Here is an 8,600-nt window from a genome sequence, read left to right as displayed (position 1 = left end):
CACTCGCCGGGCCTGAGCTCTGGGTCTATTCAGCATCCCACCAGGCCCTGGGTTGTCTCACTCAATCACCAGCCTGCGCATTGGGTCTGTTCAGGATCCTGTGGCCTGGGTCATCTCACTTGCTCTCCGTGCCTGTGCTCTGGGTCTATGGATCTAATTATTTTGAGGGTATCTGTTTTCCTTATTGGACTCAGAATCCATGGAAGTCAGCACATGGTTGCATCCTTTAGGTAGAAGCATCTTACATACTTTACATTAGTAAAAAATGTTTGAAGAAGAAAGTCCAACAAAGGCAAGAAAAATGGAAGGAAGAATGAAAGTGTTGAGTGTGCCAAGCTTGCCAGAGTAAGAACAGACTGAAGGTTAAGTCTGTAGGGAAATCCCAAACGACAGGGTTATTTTTTAGGGAGGAGGCTAATGACAGGCTCTGAGATAAGGTATTTCATTTACATTCCTGGTGTCATCCATCTCAGAGGAGCCCTCTGCCATCAGCCCCCATGTATGACTGACTCAGAGATTAATACCTGACAGTAATTGTTGGAGGGTATAAGAATAGAAGATAAACATGATCAGAAAATCTCTGTGAATGAAATGCTCATAATTATGTATAATATTCAAGGATGATGGTATTGAGGAAAGAACAATGAAGATGGGAAACATAATTAAGTTTTAGGTTGCCACGCTATAAAATCAAAACAGAGGGATAAATACATTAGCCAATGAATCAAGTTAGATGTTTATAATTTTTTTTCACAGTTTGGGAGACAAGCTTGTGTATGGTGATACTTTGTGCAAAAGAAAAAAATATTAGCAGCAGGCTTATTATAAGAAAGCCAACTAAATGTAACAATATCTAACATCAGACAGAATCTCCATTCAGTTTTATAAAAAAAGAAAGATACACTACATCTAGGGCAAACAGTGAGTCTAAAATTGAAGACTTTTAGTGGACATTGTGAGAAGTTTCCTACTGTGAGAAGCTAACTGTACATGTTGACAGACTAGGTGTTACCCAATTTACCCACTCACATCAACTGAGTTCCTACTATTTCAAGTTTCCTAGAATACTCAGAGACCACCTTCAGAAGGCCCTGTGGGATCAGGAATCATTGTTAGAGCAGCCAAGTGCATTCTGAATTAAGCATGATGCAAAGCCAATAAAAAGCTGTTCATGAAAAAAGAACTCATTTTTTTTTTCCAAGTCAGGTTTTGCTTAACTGGTTCCTTCAGCTTCTGTTCTCTACAGTATAAAATCAATAACTGATTATCTAAATCAATGGTGGCCAAGAGGCTCAGATTTGCTTAACTCCCAAAGCCTTTGTAGAACCTGCCTGCATAGAAACATCCCAGGTAAACTTCACAGCACTCTGAGCTCCAGTAACAGCATCCACCTTGGACACTGTGCTGCAGAACAAGGCTATGTAGGACAGATTTGTCATCCTATTTACAAATGAATTACCCTATTTCTTCGGTAGTTTAAAATTATTTTTTTCAGAGGACTGGATTAAAGTGTTTCCTATATAATTCTTATGACAGTTATATTTTCATTTGATAATAGTAAAATGAAGTATGTTAAATTTGTGCAGAAATTTCCATTTTCAATTAGTTTCCAAAATGTCATAATTGCATTTGTTTGGCGAATTGGTAGACACATATCTCGTTCATTTTCAGTCTCCCTACCTCTCCCACCCCTGCTCCATCTTTAACAACCTTCTGTTTCCTACAATTTCTTAGTTTACTCTTCTTTATTTATGTTTTAGGTTTCTCACATAAGAGAAACTATGTGTTGTTTAACTTTCTGTGTGATTTATGTTACATATGAAACTGAAATTATCTGTGCGTCACAGAAAGAAATGCTTCAGGTTCAGTCCATCCCCATTTAAGACCTGAAACACCAGCTTGAACAGCCTACAGCTTGTGACCATGATGTTGTCACCCTAGTAAGTCTCTGTAGCCCATACTGTAAACTAACCCAATAATCAATTATACAACCCAACAAACTGCCACAAAGGCAAAGACCATGTAGTTTTATTTAACATCAGTTTCCCTCAAAGTTTAGGATGGCTAATTTGCACGGGATCACTGAACCCTAAATTGTGTGCTGCTTGATTTATTTTTTATCATTTTCATTTTATGATCAATCAGTACAGACTTGTTTACATAATGCCTCTCCAGAAGTAGGCTGTGAATGTAGGATATATTTACTACAGTATGTATTTTTATTCATTTACTATCTTATGTGTTGGTTTATTTAATTTTTTATCAAATTGCCTGTCTGTCCCCTATTGTTCATTGCTTGTGTTATAGAGTAAAAAGTAATTAAAACTGAAAATGGAAACATGGAAGTAATGGTGGAAGGAGAGAAAAGGAGTAAATTACTAAAAATCACCCGCTTTTGTTCTTTTTAAAGAAAGCATCCACCATGAATGACATTCAGTACAATATGGGGTTCTCTGCTTTGTCTCATTTCTTTTCTGGGGGAGGTACTTGGAATTGAACTTGGGACCTTGCACTTGCAGGCAGGTGCTGCGCCACTGAGCTCTTGTCCCGTTTCTTTATAAAGAAACACTGCAATTTTTTGAGTGTGATCCACATAATACTGTATAGTATAACAAAACGCTGAAGCTTTCTGGTTCTAGAAACATTTGTTATCTTCAAAGTATTTTACAATTATTTTCCAGTTTTAGGTAGTTGACAGATTGGTAACCACTCTTCCATTTGGTAGTGAGTTTATTTAATTTTCTCCACTCAGGAAAATCCAGTTTTGTCCCCATTCATAAGTCAATTTAACATTCATTTACTTCATAAAAACTTGTGCTCTTTTGATTTTTGTTTCAAACTGGTAATAATATCTGCTTGGCTTTTGCATATTAAATGAATAAAATAAAATCTTTAACACATGTTCATTTTACTAGTTGTTTGAGAGTCATGATTTTTCTATTTTCGAAAACGTGGTATTCCTTGCATTATAAGGAATAGTGAGTTCTAGTTTTGTGTTTTACTAATTACAAATGAGATTGGTAATTTTTCTAAAGTGCATGTAAATCATTTCTAGCAGTTTGGAAATTTAAAATTTATTTTAAAAAGACTATTACTCCTTTTTCTCATTCCTCCTCCTCATATTTCTGTTTTTTATTATAAAAACAGTTATGTTGGACAGATGTTTTCTTAGTGTACTGACAATGTTAGAATAAAAAAATGTTTTGTGTAAGGTGAAAGCAATATAAATAGTAAAAACTGTTGTTTCAGCTGACTTACTACAACAAACAAGGAATTTTTATATTGTAAAGTTAACCATCATCTCAGTAAAAGATCAGAGTGCTAAATTATCTTGAGTGGTGAAAAATTGGCCAGCTTTATCTCTGGGGTCCTTTTCAATCTTCTATTGCTTGTCCAACTCTTCTGGGAGAAACTAGAAGGCTTTTCTGAGAGAAGTGAAAAGCAATTCTGAATTTAATTTCTAAATATTTCTTGTGAAAGACAAAATGGAATGCTTGTGCAGCATAAAAGAACATACAGGAAGACATTATTTAACTTAAGAAAAGTGCCTCGACAAAAATGAAGCCCATCTTACCTTCCTCTTTTCTCATTTCTTCTCAGGAAAATGTTTAGCATCATTCTTTTCAGTGAATTTTACAGTTCTTTTTCACAAGATTCACCAGTCACATATATCTTTCACCCCATACTAGATATATTGTTTTAAATGGTTCTGATTCTTTAAAAGATTTATTTTATTTTTTCACTTATGTATTTGGTACAGGGTCTCACTACATAGCTTGACTTGTAGTGATCCTCCTGTTCTCAGCCTCCCCAGCACTGAGATGATAGCATCGTGAAGCTTGGTCTCAGTGGCAGGCTCAATGTACCTACAATTAGAAATGTAATTACAGGTTTTATACTCATGATTTCATTTAGCAAATATAGAAGAAAAGGTTAGGACTTAAAATACACCAATCAAGTAGCAATAAAAAAAAAAATCTAAGGGGACAAAGTGGATGTGGGGCACACTGTGGAGGTGGGGTCAGCCTGGTCATCGATGCCAGTGGGGGATGAGGAATGAATCCAACTATGTCCAGAGGATGAGCACAGCTACCTCAGTGGAAGGTAAATAGGATCTGGTGGTGATGGGTAGGAAGACCTGGTTCTCCATTCCTGAGAGGAATCAACCTTTGAAAGACAGAATTAATAGAGTACTAAGTAGAGAACTCAAGGAACCTCAAAGGAGCTCATTTTCTTGCCCAAAGCCTGGACAACATTCTAAAGCTTATTGAGCATCCAGAATTAGCCAGCAAAGTAGACATGGTGTGGGTCACAGTGGCAGAGCTGTTAACAAGGAAGCCATAGATTGGCTAGGTCATGTCACACTGTGCCAAGGATCATATAGGAATTTGAAAGTGACACATTTTTTTTTTCCAGAAATTGATTTGAAGAGATATAGGCTCCTCCCTAAATTACCCCGGTATACTTTTTGAGGTCCAGGAGGAGAAAAGCATGAAGTACAAATTCGAAGTGTATGAAAAGAATGATTACTATGAAGATATATTCTGATCTATTTCTAATTGTTTCCCCTCCTTTTAGAAAAGTTATGTATTTATATATTAGGAAAAAAACTTGCTTTGGCTTTCATAAAAGAATACATCTAATTAGGAGAGCAGTTAAACAAAAAGAAAAAAATAATCAGCACTGGAAAAATAATGCAATGATAGAATTCAGTAATTAACCTTACAATGATAACTCTTAGTATAAATTATCTTCACTATCCAGTCCAAAGGTACAGATTGATTGATGGACCAAAACATAAAGTGGGACCATACATTGCCTATAGGAGATGTAAGGAAGGATATAAAATAAAAGTGAAAAGACTGAATAAGACACACCACGAGCTGCAGCCTGAGAGCAAGGAGTAACTACCTCATGTTCAGGCAAAGCAGATCAAGTCAAAACTGATAATAGCAGATAAAAATGATCATTATTCATTGGTACAGGAAATAATTCAATAAGAATGGATAGCAATTTTAAATGTATTTCTACCAATGTCAATACACCCAACTTCACTAAATAAAATCCTAGATATAAAAAAAAAAAAATGAATGAACACCGGTACAATGATGAGAGCCTCAACTAGACAAAAATTCATCAAAGGTATATCAGAGTTATACTACACCATTGAGCAAAAGAATATAACAAATATCTACAGTGTTTCATTGAACAGCAGAATATGTCTTTTCAAAGAAGCACACAGAACTCATTCCAAAATAGGCCATATCTTTGTCTATAAAGCATATTTAAATATAAAAGAATTGAAATAGCCCCTATATACTTTTAGATAACAGAATGAAACTAGAAATCAACGGTAAAAGTAACCACAGAAATAGCACATGGAAATTAAGTGATACATTATTGAATGATTAGTGCATCACAGGTAAAATCAGAGGGGATATTAAAATGATTCTAGGCTCAAATGATGATGAAAGCAGTCTCAAGAGAGAAGTTTACAGCTATGAATTCACCCCACAGAACAAGGTCATGATCTCAAAAAAATCATCCAGTGATACATCTCAAGGTCCGGGGAAACAGTAACAAACATGCCCAAACATATAGAAGATCAGAGTAAACATTCGCAAATTTCAAGGGGGTAATAAGTGTTAAGCCAAGGTAATTATTACAATCATTTCTGCTACAGGCATGGAGTGCCCTATCTACATAAGAATAGATAGAAAAAAGTCTTGGCAGCACAAAGGACAAGGGAACAAGCACCCAGGCACATCTTCACCTCTCAGTGACATGTGGGTTGTCTAATGCATCATCTAGTAAGAAATACAAACTTTGAACTAGATGCTAGGTACTACCTGGGACATCTCTTTGACTATAGGAAGTGTAAACTAGTGGATTGTGCCATGGTAGCTTTAATTGGGCAGAAAAACTGGGCTCAGATAAAAGAAGGAAATAGATTCTGAGAGATAAGCGGAGCTCACAGAATACTTAGATGAATGCCAAGATTTTGGTTGTGTTTCCTCATGAAGCCTGGTTTTGGTATGTGATACAACACAAACACAAAGTTCCTCTTTGAAGAGGGAAAGTGGGTGATCAGAAATATGAGCTCAAGGAAAAAGAGAATTAACCTTTAAGCAAAAGCAAATTATTAGTTTTCTTATACTTCAAAGTAATTTGTTTATTCAAATACTATGGTCTGTCCTATGTCTGCTCTGATAAAAGAACTAAATTTATGAAATAAATTACCTTATAGTCACGAAGGTAATAGGGTCAAAAAGAAGGTTCAGGTAAGCTTAAATTTAACCATACAACATGTTATCTTTCTATTGTTATTACAGATTTCTGTATGTGACACATATATATACATATATATATTTATAGATATATATTTGTTCTTGCTAGCAAATTATTTATTTAGCTGAAGATTATTATGAGCCACTTAAATAATAAAACTTCAAGAGAAGTCAGGATTCGTGTGACATTCTTACATAATTGTAAAAAATCATTTAAATTGTTACTGGGAGATGGAGTGGTAATGCATAATTTGTTTTTAAGGTCAATCAGTGAAGAGTTAACTGAACTTAAATTTCAACTGCTTTTTGTTTTGGTGAGTTTTTTACCTTTTGTAGTTCATTTATCATGAGTTTTAGTATGTCTTTCCAGAAAATAGATTATATATTTATTGACACTTCTGGCTTCCATGTAAAGTAGAAAGCTGGAAATGATTTTCAACTAACCACACACACACACGCACGCACGCACGCACGCACGCACACACGCACCAGAAAAGTGCTATGGTTTGTGTTTAGTTGTCCCCCCAAAGCCTCATGCAGTCATGGGGCGGACTTCTAGAGTTTGTGATTAACACATGATCCAGTGGGATTATGGGTGTGAATGCTGCTGGGATTGTGGGTGTCAGTGCTACACTCCGCCCCAGGCTGAGAGCCTGAATGCAGTTTAAGGGAGACAGGCTTGCTCTCTGAAGCCATTGTTGCTGTCGCTCCTCCCTTTTTTTCCTTGCTCTTTGGGTCTGCCATGAAAGGTTGCTCTCTGCCATGTGCCACTCTGCCTTTGAGCCAGCTCAGTGTAGACTGAAACCTCCAGTAACTGTGAGCTAAATAAACCTTTCCTTTCTTCATTTTAAGTGTCAGGTATTTGTCCCAGCAACGAGAGAAGAGTAACTGATACAAAAAGTAAAAAGGCCAAGAAACTAAAAGCAAAACTGGTAATCTACAAATTGCAAATTTTCTTGCAACTGTTAGTGAGTTGAGGCTGCAGGCCCACCAGCTAATGTGAGGGCTTCCTCCTCCAAGCACAGATTAGAGGCGAGCACCCTCCTTGCTATGATGGTAGGAAGAAGCACCCACATGTTGTAAAACAGAATTCAGATAAAAACGTTTCTGCATGAGGTAAAGCAGAACACGCCCTTGCATGAGGATGTACAAGCAGTAGGCCCTTCTTCCATAAGGAAAATCCCCACCACCTTGTTATAAAATGGCTTAGCCAGTTCCATTTTTAACAAGTTCTATAGCCTTCATTTTGTAAAGTTCTAATCTCCCTGTGAACTCCCACCTATGCCAGACCACAAAATTAACTGTTTGCCCAAAGTAGGCAGTGCTCCTCAGCATTCTGAGGAGTGGGTTAAACTGTTAACAAATGTCCTTCCTAGGTAAGGGAACAAAGGGCAAGGAATAAACCTTGCAAGAATCCCCCCCTCCTCCTCTCCCAACCCTTTCCACCTTAAAAGTTGCGCTTTGTTTCAACTCTGCGCATTCTCCTTCCTTGTCTGAGGGAGCTTCCTTTAGTTTCCTGTCTATTGTGTTGCAAGGGTGTGCCACACCCTTCACTGGCATTTCTGGAAGCTACTAGGACTCTTAAACAAGAGTGAAGGGGAGAGGGCAGATGACAGGTGTGCACCACCATGTCCAGCAACAAATATTTACTTTAAAAGTCATATTTCTAGTCACTTTTATTAGAAGGAGTAGTGGTAGCTTCCAAAGTGATGGCCAGTTCTATTTCTTACCTTGCACGGTAGTCACAAAGGCGATCCATAATAAGAATAATTCACTAAATTGTAATTTTATTCGCATTTTTGAAAACCTATGTTACAATTTAAAAATAAAAGAGGTTGAAAACAAATTGAGTGGCTCAGATTTCATGAGAAAAGTGGGGCCCACTGTATTTGACGTTCCATTTCTTGCAACTCAGGATTTATTATGACAAGCATAAACACCCCATTGCCAGTGCCACATGCATGTCTTCCGCCTGGCCATACAAGCTGCTTCCTACTTCTCCCACAAACCCCTCCAAAATAAGAGAAATGAACAAGGACAGATTCTGTACGGAGTCTCCTTGTTGCTCATTTCCACATTGAAATTTCTTGAGGCTAGAATAATAGCGGAACTTAAGGTCCGGGGAGGGGCATTACCTTTGGGAAACAGTTGGGCTTCGGTGTGAGAGAATGTTTTCTATTTTCACAAATGGAAAAGGCTGTGATCTTCTTATTTTCTTATTTTTTTTTCATTATATCAAAATGTTCTCTACCCAATTAATGGAACTTTAATATTTTATTATTGCATCTTCAAGTATTTTATATACAATGATGA

General features: G+C 36.8%; 1 pseudogene; it reads left to right on the top strand.

Moving 5' to 3' along the window:
- The first annotated feature begins 4,049 nt into the window (after nucleotides 1-4,049).
- LOC101572847 lies at nucleotides 4,050-4,548 on the top strand (annotated as a pseudogene).
- Nucleotides 4,549-8,600: the final 4,052 nt, after the last annotated feature.

This window comes from Octodon degus, unplaced genomic scaffold (assembly GCF_000260255.1).
Source record: "Octodon degus isolate 3935 unplaced genomic scaffold, OctDeg1.0 scaffold00003, whole genome shotgun sequence".
Taxonomy (NCBI): Eukaryota; Metazoa; Chordata; class Mammalia; order Rodentia; family Octodontidae; genus Octodon; species Octodon degus.
This window is presented reverse-complemented; position numbering and strand designations above follow the sequence as displayed.